The sequence below is a fragment of the Myotis davidii genome, unplaced genomic scaffold (genome assembly GCF_000327345.1).
Source record: "Myotis davidii unplaced genomic scaffold, ASM32734v1 scaffold1012, whole genome shotgun sequence".
NCBI lineage: Eukaryota > Metazoa > Chordata > Mammalia > Chiroptera > Vespertilionidae > Myotis > Myotis davidii.
In genome coordinates, this window is record NW_006283769.1 from 122136 (window position 1) to 143133 (window position 20998).

The window sequence follows — 20998 nt, forward strand, 5'->3', positions numbered from 1 at the left end:
GATAACCCTACTCTCTCCATTCATATATCACAGGGTAGCCACACCCCAATCAGAGTATTTGTTCCAAAGAGATTCCTGGATGGGCATGTGGCATGTGATCTCAGCTAGGACAATTCTGTTGTAGCTTTTCACTCAAGTGAGAGAAAAACTACCTCTTTCCACTTGCCTTGATCAGTTGGCAGGATATGAATCTGAAGGTGTCATCAGCGAGAGAGAGAGAGAGAGAGAGAGAGAGAGAGAGAGAGAGAGAGAGAGAATGAGAATATCTTATGGTATCAGTTGAAGCTATTTTATCCCTGGACGTCCCTTTATTCTTAAACTGTTTGAGATGGGTTTCTTTTATTTGGGATGAAAAGAATTCAGAAAATACACATTTTGGCTTCTAGAAAAAGCTCTTTGACTAAATAGATAAAAATCAATGAGCCCTTTCAGCACATATATAATCTTCCGAAGAATGTTGGAAAGGATATACACAAAAATATTTGACATTTTTCTATTTTTATTTCCCTAGTATGAATACCCAGACTGAGAGGTTTATAAAGAGAAGTTGGCCTTGCTTGCATTAAAGGAAGTGAATTCATATTGAGGCTGGGTGACTAATTCTCATATTCCAATGCACCTCAGAAGCCATTTGGTTTAAGAATCTCAAGAAAAGTGAACACCAGCACCAAAAACAAAGCCATAGACACGCTGGGAATATTCACAGGTGTTAATCAGGGCAAGTGCTTGACTAAGCTGCTGGCTACAAGCCCCTGACAGCTCCTGTAGAACCTCAGAAGTATCTGCAGTGTGGTACTCCACACCTCACCACTCTCAGGTGACAAGGGATTTAATACAATTAAGGAGAAGAGGTATTAAAGAGAGAAACATTTTTAAAAATAAGCAAGAAATGGCAGATTACAATGATATTACAAGACTAAACATTTGTTTCCCCAAAGTCAGAAAACCCAGGAACTGTCTGCTTGGAGACTTACCATCAACTACCATATGCTAGTTGATCATCCAGTTTTCATTTGTTCCTCTATTTAAAGATAGTTATTGAGTCCTCATTAAGTGTCAGTCACTGTTGCAAACACTGGGGGTGCAGCATTGTGCAAAACAGGAAGAAGCCCCTGTCATCTTGGGGATATTATTGCATAGGGCGGACCATTTAAAATAAAAAAAATAAGTAAAACATGTGATGTGCTGAATGGTGCTAACTGCTCTGGGGAAATCACACTGCACGGAGATGGGGGATGCACTTTGCAAAGGGTGAATGGAAGAGACCTCGCAACAAAGAGGTGAGCGAGAAAACCATTGAGAGATCCTGGGGAAGAGTATTCAACGAGGTAGGATGAGAGGGTGTGAAAGAAAAAAATGAAGCAGCAAGGAAGTCACTGTGAAGGTAGGAAAAGTAATAAAAGATGAGGTTTGAGGTTTGAAAAGTAGCCAATCTAAGCAATGGGCTTTTATTCCACACAGAAGGGAAGACATTTAAGAATTTTGAGCAAAGAGGTCTCATGATCTGAACTGAATTTTGGAATGATCTGTCTGGCTACTGTGTTAAGAGGATATGTGGTGGTGGCAGGGGTGGTGGTTGCGGGGGAAGAATCAAGGCAAAAAAGAGAAAAAAGAAAGAATAAAAAATAAATAACAAAAAAAGAAAAAAAAAGAATCAAGGCAATAATTCATGTGAGCGATGAGGATGGCTTGGTCTTGGTAGAGGTGGAGGTGGGAAGAAATATTCAGATTCTGGATTTATTTTGAGGGTAGACTCAACAGATATCAGTTGTATACTTTCTAAAATTCCTAAGAGTGACAATATATATGTTCAAAAGGATTAAAGTATACATAATGAGTGTAATAAGTCTACAATGTTTATCAGTATTAAATATGCAACATCTAAAGAATGTTTTATCAAGAATTTCATTAACCAGAGTTTAACAAAGGAAGCTGACTAGTCATCAGAGAGACAATCTGGGAAGTAAACCTCATTTCTTGCTCTGTCTTTGATGTGTGCATAGGAGATTCCTGGACCTTTCCATCTCTCTGCCTCCCTCCCTCCCTTCCTTTGTCTGGCCATCACTTACATATATCCAGTGCGAGAAACATAATTTGTGGCACTCAGTGAGAAATGAAACTTCAGAGCCCCCTGTTCCCAAAAGCAGGAAAACAAAAGCATTAAAATATAAAGGTACTAAACTATAAAGCTCTTTCTTCTCATCTGTAGTCTCCCTCTCAACGTGTCACGGTATTTTAAAAAATGTGTCATTATTCTATGTAAAGAAAAATTAAAAATTTTTGATTAGAATGAGTTTTAACTCTTCAGGTTTGCATTGTGCAAAGCCAGTTTTAAATGCCAATATAACACCATTTTATTCACATGTAGAATCACTGAAATTGCACAGTTTGCATTTTGTAACTTTTACACACATATGTATTTAATTATTACTAGGACAATGGAAATGAACTCAACTGTTTTTATGTCATTTCTTGATATGTGCACTTTCCACCAGCATTCCTGTGCCCTAGGCTTCCTGATCAGTAGGAAGAACTGAAAGGAAAAGGAACTATGCGTCATCTTACCTTTCCCTTTCCTTCCAGGCCAACACTTTGAGCGTGACTGGTGGGCTAAAACAGAGAAGCTATGCAAGTAGGAAGACATATGATAGGATTTCTTGGTCTTTCATGTCTCTTAGAATGCCATCACCTCCTTTCTGCATTTGAAACAAGTTCTGTCTGAACCGAAAGTGAAGCTTCTAGGAGCCATCCTGTCCCCACATATTCAATAGCAGACAACAGGCTGAACTCCCACCCACAGCAGGTCCAACGGATTTCTGTGCTTACAGGACATTGAGACCACTATTTGCAAATGAAGTGCCAGGAAAGGACAGACATGCATGTTACACATCATCTCCTCTGCTCACAAACATGCTCCATTGTCCCACTGGACCTAATGTGCAAAGCACACCTCCAAAGGTAATTAAGAATTTCAGGCAGCAACAGCAGAGCATTGAATGAAGTATGGGGTGATTACGGGGTGTCTATACCTTACACTAAGCCCCCCACCCCTTTCTTTTAAAATTCAAGATTAAAATTCCTGGACCCTCCTGTATTAGAGGACAAGGCTCACAGTATTTACTGAACAGTTTTTCCCTACTTGTCTATTTTTTTTTTATTTTCACTTTCCTTACTCTCTGATCTGCCCTGGAAACTCTAAAGCTTTTCAGTCTTTCCTTGAATTGTATGGCACTATTCCCCATTGCCACTTGCCAACCCAACCTTTGCCCAGCACAAACCCAAGCACTGGGAGAAAGCACACCTTTCTAACCATGCCACTCCTCAAATACACCTGCAATAATTATCCCTATTAATATAATTACATACATAAGAGGGGTCTGTTGTCCTCAGTTCGGTATCTCGTTACTTCTATATAAACATTCTTTTTCACTTTTTAAACATTTTTAAAAATGTGAAAGAACTTAAAATCAATGTGCACATTTAATATAATAGTGTTATTGGTATTTTAAAATTTGAGGGGGGAACTGTGGAACCTAATATCTATTTGAGAGCATTCTGGGGACATACAATCAAGAACCAATCAACAGAGAACATATTGCATGCGCCCTTTGCTCCTGAATAGAAGTTCATATAAACGTTTAGGACAATAGTCCGCACTCAAAACTCCAAGCATTTACACTATGTCTGTCTCTTCTACACTGTGAACACTCTGAGGTCACAGACTGTGTCATCTTCAGATGTACACCACCCACAGTCCTAATTTTAAGCTCCCAATAGAAGGTATTCAGCACTTGTATCCTGAAAGAATAAAGGACTGTTTCTTATTTCTGGGGTTATCATTTTAGTTGAGCTTTTAAAGATATATTTTAATATTTATGTGCATTCTTTATAAATGACTATTTTTTGTTGATATATGTAGAAAACCACATCTAGGAATCTATATGGTTCAAAAAATACACAGGCATAGTATCTTAAGCATTTTGTTTTGTTTTTACATACACCTTTAGTCCCTCCTATCTCTGAAGATAATTTTTTCCAACATTAACATTAGGTAAAATGTTGATGGCCTTACAGCATAATTATGTGCACCATCCCACCCCATTCCTTCTTTCTGAGCCCTGCTCAGTGGAAGTGTGTCCCCACTTGCAGGTATATTTTCTTTCGACTTACAAAGTCACAGCCAGGACACCAGGACAGAAAACTTAGTGGACACAGAAGAGGAATGTATAGCTCTACCACCATCCACCATTAATATGTATTCTATAGAACTTCTGAACTCTTGAGTTGGCAGCAAACTTGAAAATCATCTAGTTAGACTTCTTTCTTAATGCAAAGATCTAGTGTGCATCACCTCTGAAAAGTTTACAAAATTCTCTGTGTTCCAGGCTCTGAACCAAGATTAAAAGTGTGTGCTCTGGAATATGAAAGAATGTGTTTCTGTTTTATTGCCAGAATGCCCCTTTCAGTTGGCATTTCTAAGTCATCACCTTAAGCTACATGTCTTTTGATTTCATAAGACCTCAGTGTTCAGGATGTATTACTCTTCAACCATACTTTTCTTTTAGGAATTTTAAGAATTTCCTTTGTTTGGAATTTATTTGACTGTAAATGATAAAAGTTAAAACTCTGAATATAACTATGAATTTCTTTTATCTATAGTAATAAAAGTGCAATATGCTAATTAGACCGGACAGCCAAACAACCTTCCGGACAAAGCCAGGGCTGCGAGGGCCGAAGCAAGCTGCCATGGTTGCAAGGGCAGAGCCCCTTGCATGAATTTCATGCATTGGGCCTCTAGTTTATAAATATGCACTTATACCTAAGGATAGAGTATGTGAGATGAAAATCCCCATTTACTCATTATTTAACAAGTACTCGAGGGCCTACATACACTTGCTCTAGGCCCTGGGAATAAAATGATGGTCTCAAAGCCATTGCTTGTCTTCAGAAAGCTTCCGGTTTTGAGGGTGGATAGTAATTAAACAAGTAATTCTGATGGACTTTGAGGAGCTTTCTGATGTGAGCACCTACCTAGGTCAGAACAGTCAGAGTTTGCCCAGACAACTAAGCTGAACCCTGAAGAAGTAGACGTTGTCCAGATGAAGAGAGCAGGGAACCACCTTTCCATGGTCCGATGACCAGAGGGACTGAAAAAAAACTAATATGGCTGGTGTGTGATTGAAGAGGGGCATCAAATGAGATTAGAGAGGGGGGCATGAGCCACAGTGTGGAGGGTCTTGTAAATGCAGTGAGGAGTTTAGCACTCAGGGAAATGGGAGCTTTTTAAGTAAGGTGTTGACAGATGACCGGCTGCATGGAGCAAGGCATGGAGTCCGTGGGGGGTTTGAGCCAACTCACCCTGGCGCAACGGGAGTCAATTGCTAAATATTCGGGAGTTTTGCCAACTGGTTGTTGCTAAACTGTCAGTAGCTTGAAATAGACCATGGTGGGAGAATATGCATATTGGAAATTGGCAAACACCATGAAGAAGGGTTTTTGCTGTTGTAGGAAAGCTGGTTTATCAGCACCCGACTAGATAAATGTGAGCAAGGGGAAACATGATGGCCGAGACCAGGGAGGGAGCAAGAGGAGTGGAAATAGTCGGTTACCTCTGAGAAATAGTTAGGTATGCTGTGTCTATGTGGAAGTAGGCACAGAGATAGAAGAAATGCGTAGCAGGCACCAGGCTCATTTCCAACCCGCCTGTGGACTTCTAACTTGACACCCTTCAAGTAGCTCCAGCTTGAAAGCAAAGGTCAAACTCTTCGGACATTCCATTCCACATTCGGGCATACCATTGGTTTCTTAAGAAAATGTGCATTAAATCACTTGCCATGGGTTTCTATGAAGAAACGAATAACACTGCACTTCAATTTTAATAATACTATCAGTAACATAAAGCAAAAGCCTTTTTGTCTACCCAGAGACTCATTTTCCTCATCTGGCATTTATTGCTGATGTTCTCCAAGCCCGCTCAGACAACGTGAATGCCAAATGTGGAAGGCAACTTGGACATTAAAGTATATGTTCTCATGTGATTTGCAAGATTTGCAAAGATGACTTTTCTCCAGGGTAACACTGAAGCAGATGTTACAATTCTGTGAAAGTTTTATTTGTAATTTTACGAGATTAGCACACACAAAGAATACCCATATGGTATGTTCTCATTGGTTTTCAGCAAGAATTGTATCTCGTATAGAGAGGTAAGAAACAGAAGTGAAAATATATTTATTTTGGCCAATCCAGTTGCTAAGTAGACTCATTATTTGTGTCCTGGCTCAAAAGTATCACATTTTGAATGTGGATCAGAATACTTGTGTTTTTTTTTTTTTTCTTGTGTCAGATTACAGGGGTTGAATTGCTCCACCAATAGTTACCCTTTCTCTGACTGGAAAACCATATCCTGTCATTTTTACGCTCCAAAGAAGATTCTGTTTAGATAGAGGGAAGTGTCAGGAAGGAGGCTTTCTGACAGCAGGGTGAAACTCTCACATTTAAAGAATTCTCACCAGAGGTGTTTGTAATCTCATTCCAACTTTCCCTTCCTCCTGAAACCTGTTTGAAGATAAAGCAGACTGTAACCTGTGCCCTGTCAACTTCCTGCAGAGTGTTAACTCAGAAACCTCCATCAGTCACAGAGCACATCATTTAACAAGTTCCTGGTGATTGGGAATGAGTTCCAGATCACTTTCCATAGAACTGATTGTCTATTGCCCCAGGCTACCGTAGCTATTCATTAAAATTTCGGTAGGCAGTATCTAGCTTCATGATTAAAGAATCTTAAAAGAAAGCACAGTGTGATTTCTCGTCTGTACATGTATCTCACTTCCCCAAAGCTAGGGAGGTGGGAAATGGTTTATGAGAATTTGCTAGCTTTGAAAAAATAGAATATGAGAACACCTTTGATGTCCAGGGTTTGTTGCTATTGTTGCTATGGTCATTAGTTTACTTTTAAGATGTAAGGATAAGTCCAATTTAAAAATATCCTCTCAGTATATATTATAACTGGGTGTTGGGACTATCGTGGTGAACACAACATGAATTCTTTGCCCTGATGGAGCTTGCATCTTAGGAATACGTGATTAACTACATGAAAGAATGATGTGTTATCTGCTTGAAGGCAGGGGTGGAACCAATTTTTCACTTATGATTCCTTCCAGCTCTTTACAACTTTTTGATGTTGAAATCATGTTAGTCTTAAGAAGAGTTGCAAAGATAGTACCGAGAATTCTCTTATTCCCCTAAGGTTAACATCTTACGTCTTCAATGGTAAAACGGTGGAAACTAATTTAATAACATTGGCAAAATACTTCTTAACAAGATGGATTTTATTCATACTTCCCCAGTTTTCCCTGATGTCTCTTTGCTGTGCCAGTGTCTAAGGTCTCAGCTTGGGTATCACACCGCAGTTAGAGACCGTGCCCTTGGTCTTCTCCCATTAGTGACAGTCCTTTAGTCTTGTCTTTCATGACATTAACACTTTTGAAGGGTTTGGCCACATATGTTGTAGCATGTCCCTCGGTTTGGGTTTTTCAGATGATTGGACTGTGCTTGTGAATTTTGGGGATGAATACGCAGAGATGCAGTCTCCTCATCGTCTGAGAGGGTTCTTGATTTGTGTTTTATTATAAGTAATATTAACCTGGATCGCTTGGTGAAGATGGTGCCTACCAGGCTTTGCTTCTATAAAGTTATGATTTTTCCCTTTCCAAACTCTATTTTGGGGGATTAAGTCCAACCCACATTGAAGCAGAGAAGGATTTAAATTAACCTTCGAGAGAGGAGCATCAAAGAATTTGTGGATGTAGGTTAAAACTATACAATAATTAATAATTATGTTGAGGAGGTGCCATTTCTTTTCATTTTAGCATTCATCCGGGGATATAGCTTGCAGCTATAACTACTGTGGTGTTCTAGGGACATCCTATTTTCTTCACTAATTCAATATTTATTAATTAGAATTTTTCTATGAGGAAGAACTGCCCCTCTTCAGTTTGTTCATTTTGTCATTTATTTGTAGCAATATAAACTCATGAATACTTATTTTATTCTTTGGGTTGTAAAACAATCCCATCAATATTTTATTGTTTGAAATGTTCAAGCTTTAGCCAATTCATTTTTTGCTTGGATGCTATGCTTTCTACAACTGAAGACTGGGGCTGTTATTTTTTTCCATATGAAGTAGAATTACTCTCCATGAGAGGCAACGCAATGTTGTTTGTGAGTTTTTGAAATAAAACTGAAGAAACTGTCCTCATTAACTCTGAGAATTATTCACACATATATTTGAAACAATCAACACCACTTGGTGAGTAGAAGTAATAACAAAGCAGGAAAGAACAATGAAAACATTGTCTCAGGTGTGTTGACCCATTACTACAATAATCATGCATTTCCTTAAGTGAGATGCCACACAGTGATTATAGTTGTCAAGTCTTGAGAGTTTTGTCTGAACCCAGTAAAGTGTCATGTAGGCAAACCTACCTACCATTACTTACTGAGCTTCACTTTCATTCTGCACTGTTCTTTCTGGCAAGGGGAAAAATAGAAATAAATGTTTGTTGACTGCATAAACACTGACTAATTCCTGAAGAATTGTAATGTTTGCCAGTGAGGTAGGATGAAAAAAATGTGAAGCATTTAATTCAGAGCACACTATTAAATATAGGTAAAATTACTTTAAAAAAATTACCATTTATTGACTTAACAGAGGAAGGGAGACAGAGAGATAGAAACATCATGATGAGAATCATTGATCGCCTGCCTCCTACATGCCCCCTACTGGGGATCCAGGCAGCAACCCGGGCATGTATCTTGAAGGGGAATCAAACTGTGACCTCCTCTTTCATAGGTTGATGCTCCACCACTGAGCCATGCTGGCCAGGTGGTAAACTTACATTTTTTGGAACAGATAGTAAGGGACACTTCTAACTAGAGACATTACTTGCTTTTCCTTGTTATGATTAAGCTTTGTTAATTTTGGTTTATGTTGAAAACTGGAAAGGTTATGAGATATAGTCTGATTCATTTATCTATTATGAGGCAGACAATAATATGTTGAATATAAAAATCATTTTTTCCTATCATCTAGCAGGGGTCCTCAAACTACGGCCCGCGGGCCACATGGAAATACAAATATTGTATTTGTTCCCATTTTGTTTTTTTACTTCAAAATAAGATATGTGCAGTGTGCATAGGAATTTGTTCATAGCTTTTTTTTAAACTATAGTCCGGCCCTCCAACGGTCTGAGGGACAGTGAACTGGCCCCCTGTTTAAAAAGTTTGAGGACCCCTGATCTAGTGCCATAATTTAAAATTGTTGTGAATGATATTTCCAGCTTCACATTATAATATGCTACATTTAAGGAATCTCTGGATGACTTCTTGATTTAACAATTTGATTAATAACATTGAGTGAAGATCAAAGTGTTTTGTTTATTTTGTTCTTTTAGATTCCACATATAAGCAAAATCATTTGGCATTTGTATTTCTCTCAATGACTTATTTCACTTAACAAATGGCAAGATTTCATTCTTTTTTATGGCCAACTAATATTCCACTGGGTATATGTACCACTTCAAAAGTGAAGGGATTAAGAAGTGCAAATTGCCAGTTATAAAATAGTCATGGGGATGCAAAGTACAGCATAGGTAGTGTAGTCAGCAATGTTGTAATAACTATGTACGCTGTCAGGTGGGCACTAGACTTATTGGGGAACCATATTATCCTATATAATAAAAGGCTAATATGCTAAGTGTCCAGTAGTCCATTCAAAGCATAATCTAAATAGTAAAAGCCTAAGCAACTGTTACAGTGCTATGACACACACTGACCACCAGGGGGCCATTCAGCCAGAAGCTGGGCTCATGGCTGACGAGTGCAGCAGTGGTGGCTGGTGCCCGGAGCTTTTCCCACCTCCATGGCAGCGCTAGGGAGCAGCAAGCTGAGCGGTAAGGAGTGAGCAGGGGGGCAGTAAGGAGCGAGGGATCCTGGATTGCTAGAGGGATGTCCACCTGCTGATATAGACCCGATCCCCGATCAGGCCTAAGCCGGCAGGCAGACATCCCTAAGGGTCCTGGACAGCAAGAGGGAGCAGGCCGGGCTGAGGGACGCCCCCCCCCCCCCTATAAATTTCATGCACTGGGCCTCTAGTAAATTATATAAATGTCTAATCACTGTGTTGTATACCTGAAACTAATATAATATTGTATGTCAACTGTAATTGAGAAATAAAAATATAAATTTAAAAATTATAAATAGATTTCAAAGTGTTTCACGGGAGCACTGTTAAGATTTCTGCAGTGCACTTCCTCACTCTAACCTGACATTATCCATCACAGCGTGTAGAATGGATTGTTATTATTCCCTATGGACCTTCTCCAGTGTCCAGATTCAGGAATAACTTACTTCAATGTGCAAACAAAAAGCCTCATGAAGATGTATGTGCTTATGGACACTGGGTCCACTCACTCACTCACTCATCTGCATAGAAAGCTTGCATCCCTCATAAGAGGTTCAGGGATCAGCCAAGTTATAAAGACACAGATACCAGGTTCCTGGGTGGGATCACTCAATAATATCCAAAATGACAAATTTAAATTTGAGAATACCAAACCTGGAGTGTTCCTTCGAGGCAGTTTTTAGAGAGAGGATATTTTTCAATGCCAGATATAATTTTGTTACCAGGCTTTTATGGTCTTTATAGTTTGGTATCTTGAGATCCAATGGTTGGGGTTCTGTACTTTCAAGGGAAGTTGACCTTTAGTGAAATATTACAAGCTCTTTCTTAGTCTGAGAGTAAGATCTCTGTTGAGATGTAAGAACTCCGTTTGGGCCGAACCAGCTTTTAAAAACAAAGATTCAGGCAGCTGTCTCTACACCCATGATTTGATGGAATCAAGCTTGTGAGGAAGCAGGAGTAATGCGTGGGAGTTTCCCTACCAGGGCCTTTGAGAATGTACTTCCCCCACATGTAACAATATATATTAGAGTATAGTATCATATGGTATAATAAATCTCATTTTATCAACTGTCATGGCTGCGCCAGCAATGGTTGTATTTTAGAACAGAGCACCATAAAGATAAGCATCAGACTTGGTCATTGTCGGAAGAGAGACACTAAAAATCATCTACCTAAAAATCTTACCTTATTTTTCCTCCTGAAAGGTGAGTGAGTGATTTTTCTCTCGATTTGTACATAGATTTAGTCTCCCTCATACCCCTCAGTCAAAAGGCAACAACCCAGCATTGTTTTTGATGGATATTTCACCATCCCCCATCTCCTCACCTCCCTGACAATACTTAGCATTTTTATTCAAGAAATTCCAAAATCAGATATAAGGCCTAAGGGCAAAAGTAGGTTTCCAGTTGAGAGTATGTGAAACAGTTGATGCTTGTATTGTTATTTATTAATTACTGCATTGTTTTCCATATGAACAACCGTTAACCTGCTTTTGCTTCATCACCATCAGCAGCAGCATCATTTTAAAACTGGTTCTCCAGAATAATAATGGGTAAGAAAGAAATGACAAGATTTTTCTTTTAACTCCTAGGCTTGCATACTTAGATGATAGCTATTTTGGATACAGGGGATTTGATAATGTTCCTCATTTCACAACTTCTAAAATCAATTTAATCTCCATTCCAATATGAGAAATATATTTTTGGCCCTGATGACAACAGAAAAAAACACACACAAAAACTCCTCAACATAGAAAAACCAAAATGAAGCAGAAAATTCTATGACCAAGAACAATGAGGGAATGACTATTAACAGCCCCTTTTTTCTTTCTTACAGTCGCTGGCTTAGGAGGTCTGGCTTCCAAGGAGTCTGCTTATCTAATGAAGTAGCTCTACATAATTTGAGACTTAACATTCCCCAGAAATTTGACTAAGTTTCATTACTGACACACATCTTATTACTCTTGGATGAAATTTCAAGGAAGCAGACATTTGCCTGTTTCTGATCACGTAGCCTCAACCCTGCATAGTCACATTTAGATTAGAGAAGTTTAAATTACAAATCTTATTTGAAGTGTGAGTGCTGCTGTGATAAGAAGCTCATAAATAAGACAGAGCATGGAACACATTAAAAAATAAAGATTACAAGCCTTACAAAACAGATTCAGGAACAACAACTCTACAGAGTGAGTGAAGTAAGGGAAGGTTCTCTTGATAATGAGAATTATTACTACATTCAAAAATCAATATTATTTTTTTATGGTAGTAAAATAAATGTTACCACACAGTTTAACATTGTGAGTCAAAGGACCCACTTATTATCCCATCCAAAATTCCTGATGGAACATTATTTAGGTGGCATTATAGAAGTTTTAAAATAGGGTCATATTTTAGAGAATTAAGTGTCTGTGACAATGGAAAAACAAGAATCGTGTGCAACTGAGTTTTTATTTTTAAAGTCAGACTATATATACTATTTTGGTCAGATTTAATAACAATACATGATATTTAATTGTAATGACCTCCTTCTAAAAAAGTCAGTAAAAATATTTACTCTTTTCAAGGATGGCTAAAAATTTGTAACAAGATTAAATTGTGATAAAGCCTTCAAAATAGGTTTTAATCTATAATTATTCATGGTTAGCATAATGGATTTGTGGCATTGTGTGTTATGAAATAAGCTATTAATATATGTGAAACAGTCAATTAAAAAACAAAACATAGACTAATAAAAGAGCTTATGTCAACTTTGCACCCGTAATAGACCCTGTGGTTATCAAATTGAGGGCCCTTGTATAAAGCCCTTCATGTGTTCCTTGACTTTTTCTTTTACAACCTGCTACTACCATTCTCTCCAGGCCCCCAACATTGGTACAAAGTATCACCCAGCTCCCTAACCCCTCTGTTTTCCGCCATTTCTTTTCCCTTCCATTATACCTTGCATACCTACTCCAGACTGGTTTCAATCCTGTTTGCATCATGTCATTATTTTTACTCACAAATCTTCAATGGTTTCCTGTTTTCTACTGTGTAGTGTCCAAATTACTAAAAGCTCTTAAAGTTGTACATAATCAAGAAGAGTATGGCCTTTGAAATGGAATCTGACACTGTTTTTTCTTTTTCTTTGAAATATTTTTTTTTTTATTGATTTCAGAGAGGAAGAAAGAGGGAGAGATAGGAATATCAATGATAAGAGAGAATCATTGGTCAGCTGCCTCCTGCAAGCCCCACATTGGTGATCCAGCTCACAACCTGGGGCATGCGCCCTGACTGGAATTGAACCGTGACCTCCTGGTTCATAGGTGGAAGAGGCTCAACCACTGAGCCATGTGAGCTGGGCTCCTCTTTTCAGTTTGTATTACCTTTAATTGCAGTTACCTTTCCAATTTCCTTTATTTCTAGGTCCCATTTAACTCCTGCTTCCTTTTTTATAATTTTCAAACTGTACTAACCTCTCTTCCCCAAAATTTATCACATTAAATCAACCTCTTTTAGTTGATCTCATGATGCTTTTTGGCATATCTTATGCTTTTTATGTCTCCTATAGTTGAGTTCTTGGGCTGTCATTCAACTATTTATTTGAATTTATGTTATAAAGAGTCCTTTAGAGCAGACATTGCATTGGTTTTAGAAGAGACAAGCCTAAGATTTGAATCTTACACTATCATTGTACCAGGGCTATTATTAACCTCTCGCAGCCTCAGTTTTCTCATCTCTAACAACGGGTGAGACAAACAAATTGATGGGATTGTAGTGAGTACGGTGATGATTGCATAAAGCACTTTGTATTCAACAAATGTTCTTTCCTCCCTTATACCATACACAATATAGTTGCTCAGTAATTATTTATAAACTGCATTGAAGAAGCATTCAATTGTTGGTTGAGTCTTCATCCAATGATTAATTTAAGGACTAAATTAAATCAAAATCTAAGCCCAAAAGATTTGAGAGTTGTATGGCTCTCTGTGGAAAATTCTTTGTGGATAGTTCTTCCCCAAAACATTTCATCAGCATCAGCTATATTCTGGGCTCAATTTCATGTAAATAGGATGAGGTTGCCAGAAACAGAATTCTGGATCAAGCCAGTCATCAGGATGCTAACAAAGCTACCCTGAAGCCAGCTTTGTTGAGGGGGTCACATGGAGAAGACAGATGACGGCATGATTCCCACATAATTGCTGCTATATTTTGACATGGAGTTGACTATGCAACAAAATCTGAGAAACACTCTATTAACATGTATGGAAAAAAACTTTGGATAGAGTACCAGGGGTCAGATATTTTAAAAGTAAGAGCAGTGATGATGGGAAGAATTTTATTTAGCTATTTGGATCTGTTCAGTCCAGGAATCCATGAGGAGAAGCCCAAACCATATTAGATTGTTAACAACACCTGCATAAACATGATAATGATATTTATTACTACAAAAAGTTATAAATTGGAGAACTTGCATTGATCTTTCAAATCACACTAATAGATGTGAAAGTACTATAATGACTGTATCATATTAAGGAATATAGATATGTAAGAGTGTGTAATCTAGAGAACACTGAGGTTATTAATCAGTAATGTAAATAAATCTAATATAAATAAATTTTTGTCCAATACTTATTTGTCCAGGAAATGATTAAAAGGATGTGAGAATTCAATATGGTACACATATGAATAATATTTTAAAAATCTGTTTTGGCCACAAAGGTTTCATGTTAGAGAATATAATATACCACTTAAAAAGAAAGAATGGAAAAGGATATGAATTGCCAGGGTGCTTATGTCAAAGTGTCATATTTCTTTCTTTTAAAAAATACTGCATTGTTTTTAACATGATTTCAAATTATTTATATATCAGGAGTGATTATTCTGCAGAATACGTAGGAAATACTTCAAAAGGTGTTAATCATTATTGTTGATAGATGTCATTATATTGCTATTGGTAACTAATTTACCTAATTTACTTAAACTTGTAATTTTTTTTAAGAATTAAGAAAGCAAGATTATGCTCTTGTTTCCAAAATATTTTTAATATATATTTTTATTGACTTTAGAGAGGAAGGGAAAGGGAGAGATAGAAACATCAATGATGAGAGAGAACCATAGATTGGCTGCCTCCTGCACATCCAGGGATCAAGCCTGCAATCCGGGCATGTACCCTGCCTGGGAATCGAACCCTGACCTTCTGGTTCACAGGTCAATGCTCAATCACTGAGCCACACTGGCCAGACACTTCCAAAGATTTTAATGATGTGAAATGCTTAGTGTTCAACATTCTGGGTAAATTTTTGTCATTTTTTCACCCCCAGCTCACTTTACTGTCCTGGTAGCACCTAAGAACATTCAGCAGTGTTCACATGATCGGGCAGCTATTCCTACTTCACAACACAAGCAAGGATAGATTGCATGAACATTTGTTTCTCTTTTTCCCCAATACATTTAAATAATAATTTTCAGACTTCATTTTAGAACCAGAAGCCCATGGTAAACTAGCTAAATGGCGTGGCCAATTCTTTGGGCAAGAATCAGTGAAGTAGTTCCATGGAGTGCTGAAAACACAGCTGATTGATAACTGATCGATTCCTTTTCTCAAGTGGCTGTCTAGACATTGCCTGAGATGCAGAAATAGAAATGCACACAGGAGCCTCGCCTTGGCTTTTCCTCATTTGCTGTTGCAGTGGTGTGGCGGGAATGTGGCTGGGGCTCAATCACACTGGCTCATAAAACAGAGGCAGTGACATCTGGACATTTTATATACATTTAAATCTGGCCCTTCCTACTCCTATCCCTGGATTGAGGAGACAGACATTTCATCAATTCTCTTCATATAGAACTCTTATGGGTGGGTGGGTTTTGTTTTGTGTTTTTCTTCTTTATCTGCAATAGCAACTTAGAGAACCTAATTCACAATGTCAGTCTGATTTTTTAAAACATTATTATAGTGAATAGAAAGTGCACAAGAAGAGGGAAAGGTCAAACCTTCTGTGTAGCCAAGCCTTTGCCTGAGGAAATCTGTCGGACAGGAAGTTTTATGTAAGTTGACAGGTGGTTAACTGGGGATCACTCTAGACTGAGGTCTACTGTGGTCAGCGCGCTACTTGAGTTGCTTGTGGTTTGTTTTTCCTTAAGAAAAGATAGAACTCTATAATGTGTCTTGAGATATTTGATTACACATATGAACCAATAAATTCCAAAATAATGAAGTGTCTTTAAATAGGGAGTTTATAAACCAGGATAGCAACGGAAGAAATGGCAAGAACCCATCTGTTCAAGGAAACCTATTCAAGGAAGGCCATGGTTCTTAAATTGTATGTTTCTGAAAATGTTTTTATCCTAAAAAGAGATTTATGCACAATTATGTGCATATGTAGATACACATACATGTACATAAATGTGTTTATTTATACATACATATACCAACACACTTCATTAGAAAGCAAGAAGGTCAGTTTCTATTTGTAACTTTAAGATACTCAAATACATTTTGTTCATTATATGAATGTCTTAGTTATTCAACACTCTTGTTCCTGGATCTTTAATCCTTTCAGACAAGCTGGGAATCAAGAATGAACAAGCCTAAGACTCCAGTCAAGAGCAAGAGGAATTCTTAGAAGCTGAGTGAAAGATGGTAAGATGCAGGAAGAGCTTAGTCTACCGGCCCGAAGGAACAATCAGCACATGGTCAAAGCCAAACCTCACTGGTGCTAATTCAAAGTTGTTTAGAAAAAACATTATAAAAACAAAACGAAGCAGCTGCGTCAGTAGTGTGTGCTGGGCAGCAGAGCAGAGAGCAGATGATCTGATGGTGATTAATGGAAGTCATGTGGCTGGAGGAAAGCTTTGAAAAGTAACATCAGTGAACAGATCTTAACTTCTCTGAACCTCAGTTTCTTCACTAATAAAATTGGGATAATGACAGTGTCTACCTTATGATATTACTATGCAATTTAAAATATATTTATGTAACAAAAAGTATGTTTGGATCATATTTACCAAGTTATTATTATTAACTCTATAACACGAAGTTTTCAAAAATCAGTTTTCAGAAATATATACACGAAGTATAGATTAGAATGAATATATGTCTCTCCAGATATTGCAGGCCTGTCCACCTATCTGTAGTATATGTTGAATGTATTACTGGTTGGCGGATTGGATTTTACACTATAATTTTCCTATGTGGCATGCTATTTATTCCAGGTCACAGCTAGTGTTGTAATGGCTACAATGTTATGGATGAATTAGTGGCTATGAAAGCTAAGAGTTTTAAGAATGATATATTCTCAGTGTAGACCTGTAGGGAAGTTTAATATAACACACATGCCAACTAATCAGACCAGATACTGGCTCAATTTGAAAAGGCATCAGTTATACATCGCTGGAGGAGATGTACCACTGCACCAGGAGAGCACCAGTTCTGCCGCCATGGCTCCAAGTTCAGCTAATCTGTTGTGGGGAAGTTTCAGGGAGAGGACTTCTGTGGATGGAGCATCCTCTGCTTTCCATTGGTATTATGGCCTTAAAGCAGGAGTCTACCTAGTAATTCTGGATCCCTGGTAGAGAGGAAGGGAAGGAGGAGGGAAGAGGTGATAACATCAGTGATGCCAAGAGCCCTATCTGTCCAGACACAGGGCATGGTCTTGAGATGATTGCTTAGCCAGAATGCCAAATTGCCCTTTACCTTGACATCTATCATATTGAGGCTCCAAAAGCATGTCTTGACCTGCCCTGTATTATAATGGCAGCATAACATTCTGAGGATTGGGAAGAGGTTTGGGGTTAGTGGAGGTCAAGCCTGAGCTTGACCATTTTCCCTAATACTGGTAGTATGTGGTATTTACCAGTGACAGGTGTGATGCACAATGGATTTGTTTTTCCAGTTGCATATGGTTATAATAATTCGGCATGCTTGGTATGTATATAATAGACTCAATAAATATGCAAAAAATAAAATACAAGGTGCTGTCATACAACTTCCTTGACCAATGATAATCTAAATCTGCTAGAACTCAATAGAACATCATCTGTGACAGGAAACACAACTTCATAAGGAGTCAATTTCATTGTGAGCCAACTCTGGTTCTTAAATATTTTTCCTTAGATTATCTTGATTTTAAGTCTTTCTCTACTTCCTCCACTTTCTGTCTTTGGAATTAACAAAGAGCAAGTTCCTTTCTTTTCTTGATACTTATATTATTCCTTAGACAATTACTTTACTCCAGGGGGGGAAAAATCCCCATTGCTTCAACCATCATTATATGATTTGTTTCCAGCTACTTAGAAGAAAAGTGCATTAGAAACATCTTGGGAAGACGCATGTAATTCTCTTGCTTTGTGTCAGAATTAACAGATAAGTCATACCAGTTGTTTTCTCTATGATATGGAGCATTAACATCTTGATTCATGAGCTGTACTTATTACTGGTGATAAATTTTAGTGTCCTGTTCTGTTAGCTATTATCTTTGCTTTTTCTCATTTATCACTTTTTAATCTACTTTGTGAATGGTCAAATCTGTCACTAAAATTTCAAGAAACTATTAAATAAAACTGTTTTCTAAGAAAATATACTGTCTCTGTCACTGCATTAAAAAGGTTTTGTTTTAATAAGGTTTACAATGTCCCTGTACCACCATTCGGCTCCTAATTCACATGGATTCAGTGTTATCAAACTAAGCTTTAGTAGATGTATTGGTTCTTTTAATCAGTCACTATTTCCACAGATTTTTTTTTTTTAAGAATACACACTATCGATGCACACTTGGCATATATGTTACCAAGTTTCTCACAGCAAAATAAAGTTAAGAAAGTCTGGATATATTTTTAAAAAAATGTTTTTGTGTATAAACCACAAACTTCTCACACAGTAATTAGGGAGCTAGTGAATAATTTAGGGTTGCTAGGCAATAGTAGAGGGGATAGCACATTTATAAAATGCCTCACGGGTTAAAAAGCATTTTTGTTAATTTTATCTTATGTGGTCTTAACAAAAATCTGGCAGTTTTAAATAAAGGAAACTCTCAGAGCTCTTTATACTGAAGACACTTTCGGGAATATATTCCTAATTTTTGAAATGCAAAGCGATATGACAAATAAAAGGAGAAAACCAGTGTAGGAAGGCTTGATTGAACACACAGGGAGGCCATTTGAAATTCGCCACTCTGTGATTGCTGCTCTTTCTAGCTTGTTCCCTTCTTCCAGTTTCGAATCAACAAATTTTCTGTAAACATTACCTAGGTGTTCACAGCTGGATTCTTAACAGGTATCTCAGAAGCAGAGTGGGAAAGAGCCATTGTTTATAGATTTCGGTAATGCCAGGATTGGATGTTTGAAAGCTGGGGACTTGGGGGGAAAAAAATCATAATCATAGGAAATGTTATTCCAGAGGCTGGTTTTCTTATTTCTCCACAAACACTTTAACTGTAAACCTACCAGTCTGTAAATTACTCTGGTTGGTAAGATACACATATTTAGCTCTAAGACAGCAAGGGACTTGCATTTGCCCCGAGGTCAGCAGTTGCGCTCTAATTGCTGACATTAGGTGAATACCAACCAGCTAAATCATAGTGGCTCCAGACCGTTTTAAGGAGCTGTGTCTGCCTCATGTGCAAAACGGGAGATTGCCTACACAAACACAAGGGTGCACGCGCAAATTCCTTTTTGTGCTGAGAGCTGCTTATTTGGTACAGATAATTACCAGGCCGCATTCCCACTACATATATTCTGCTGCCTTAAATTGGGGTCTTAATTGTGAAAACGGATCCTTTGAAGAGATGAAACCCTTTGAAGGTTTCTTTCCTGGCTGCAAAATTTTATGGGTTTTGTCTATAAATTGAGTTGTGCAGGATGATGAGGCTGATGGATTCTATAGACCGAGGTCCAGTGGTGTCACATTACCCATTTTCTACCCGAATACCGTCTCTGGCCCGAGGGTCTATGGCCTGGGAATCGATGGTGACATTAACTCTCCAGTAGGTGAGGTCTCTGCTTCTGGACATTTTCCCCATTTGAATAGGCTTTCGTTGTTGGCAGCAAAGGAATTGGGAAACACGGTTCCGTCTATGAGGATAAGCTATGATATGAAGTAGTCCTAATTGTTATATGGAGATGAAGGGGTGGTCATGTTAACAAATAATTGTATTTGTTATCTATGTAAAATGCTTTGAGCACTAGGAAGAAATGGTTCTATAAGGTCCCAAGCTTATACTTTTCTTAGATGTCATTTCTGAGAGAGATGGTTGACAAGACTAATTTAGATCCGCAGATCTTGCCATAGTGAGGGATGAAAATTAACTTGACATGTGGAGGCAGAGACCATCTACACAGACAGGGATAGTTTGCAGTTACCTTTTAGAATCTTCGTCAGCCTGTGTTTGGAGGGCTTCTTTGTGTATTTTCATTTATGTCCTTCTCTGCTCTGCCGGTGGGGTTGAAACATAATCCTAAAAGTGAGAGTATTAACCTGGCTGGGGATTTTTATTGTATTTTATTTTAAGTGGACATGTGACTGTGACAAGCATGCAAGGTAGGCATGAATAGTCGTTGGTGGTCTGCACTCTAAGTCAGGGCTGTTGCTATTAGATACTCTGTAACTGCCTCAAATATTTCCATGATGAGAACCTTCCTCGTTGCCATATACCAAGCCATTCAGTCTGCTGTGGTGTGGCCTGGAAGCCCACATCTGTGTCCTGTTGGGAAGGTGGCTCACATTGTGGTTTCCAAAAAAACTGTCTTTAATATATGTTGTGCGAGAATTTATGCAGCCTGCTGGAGGGAAATTCAGCACTAGCCATTCAAGACTGAACAATGCCTACACTCCATGACTCAGCAGCTTGTCTTCCTGGAATTTACCAGAAGAAAAAAAATCAGTTGACATGTGTTAAGATTTATGAATATAGTTGTTCTTCAAAGTGTTCGGTAAAATTATTGTTCTGCACAATGAAAGATGCCATTCCATAGAATAGAATGGCATGGAACCATTAACAAATCATTAGATAAAAGGGATGTGGATATTAGGAAGTAATTATAATTGTTTAAAAATGGAAAGAGT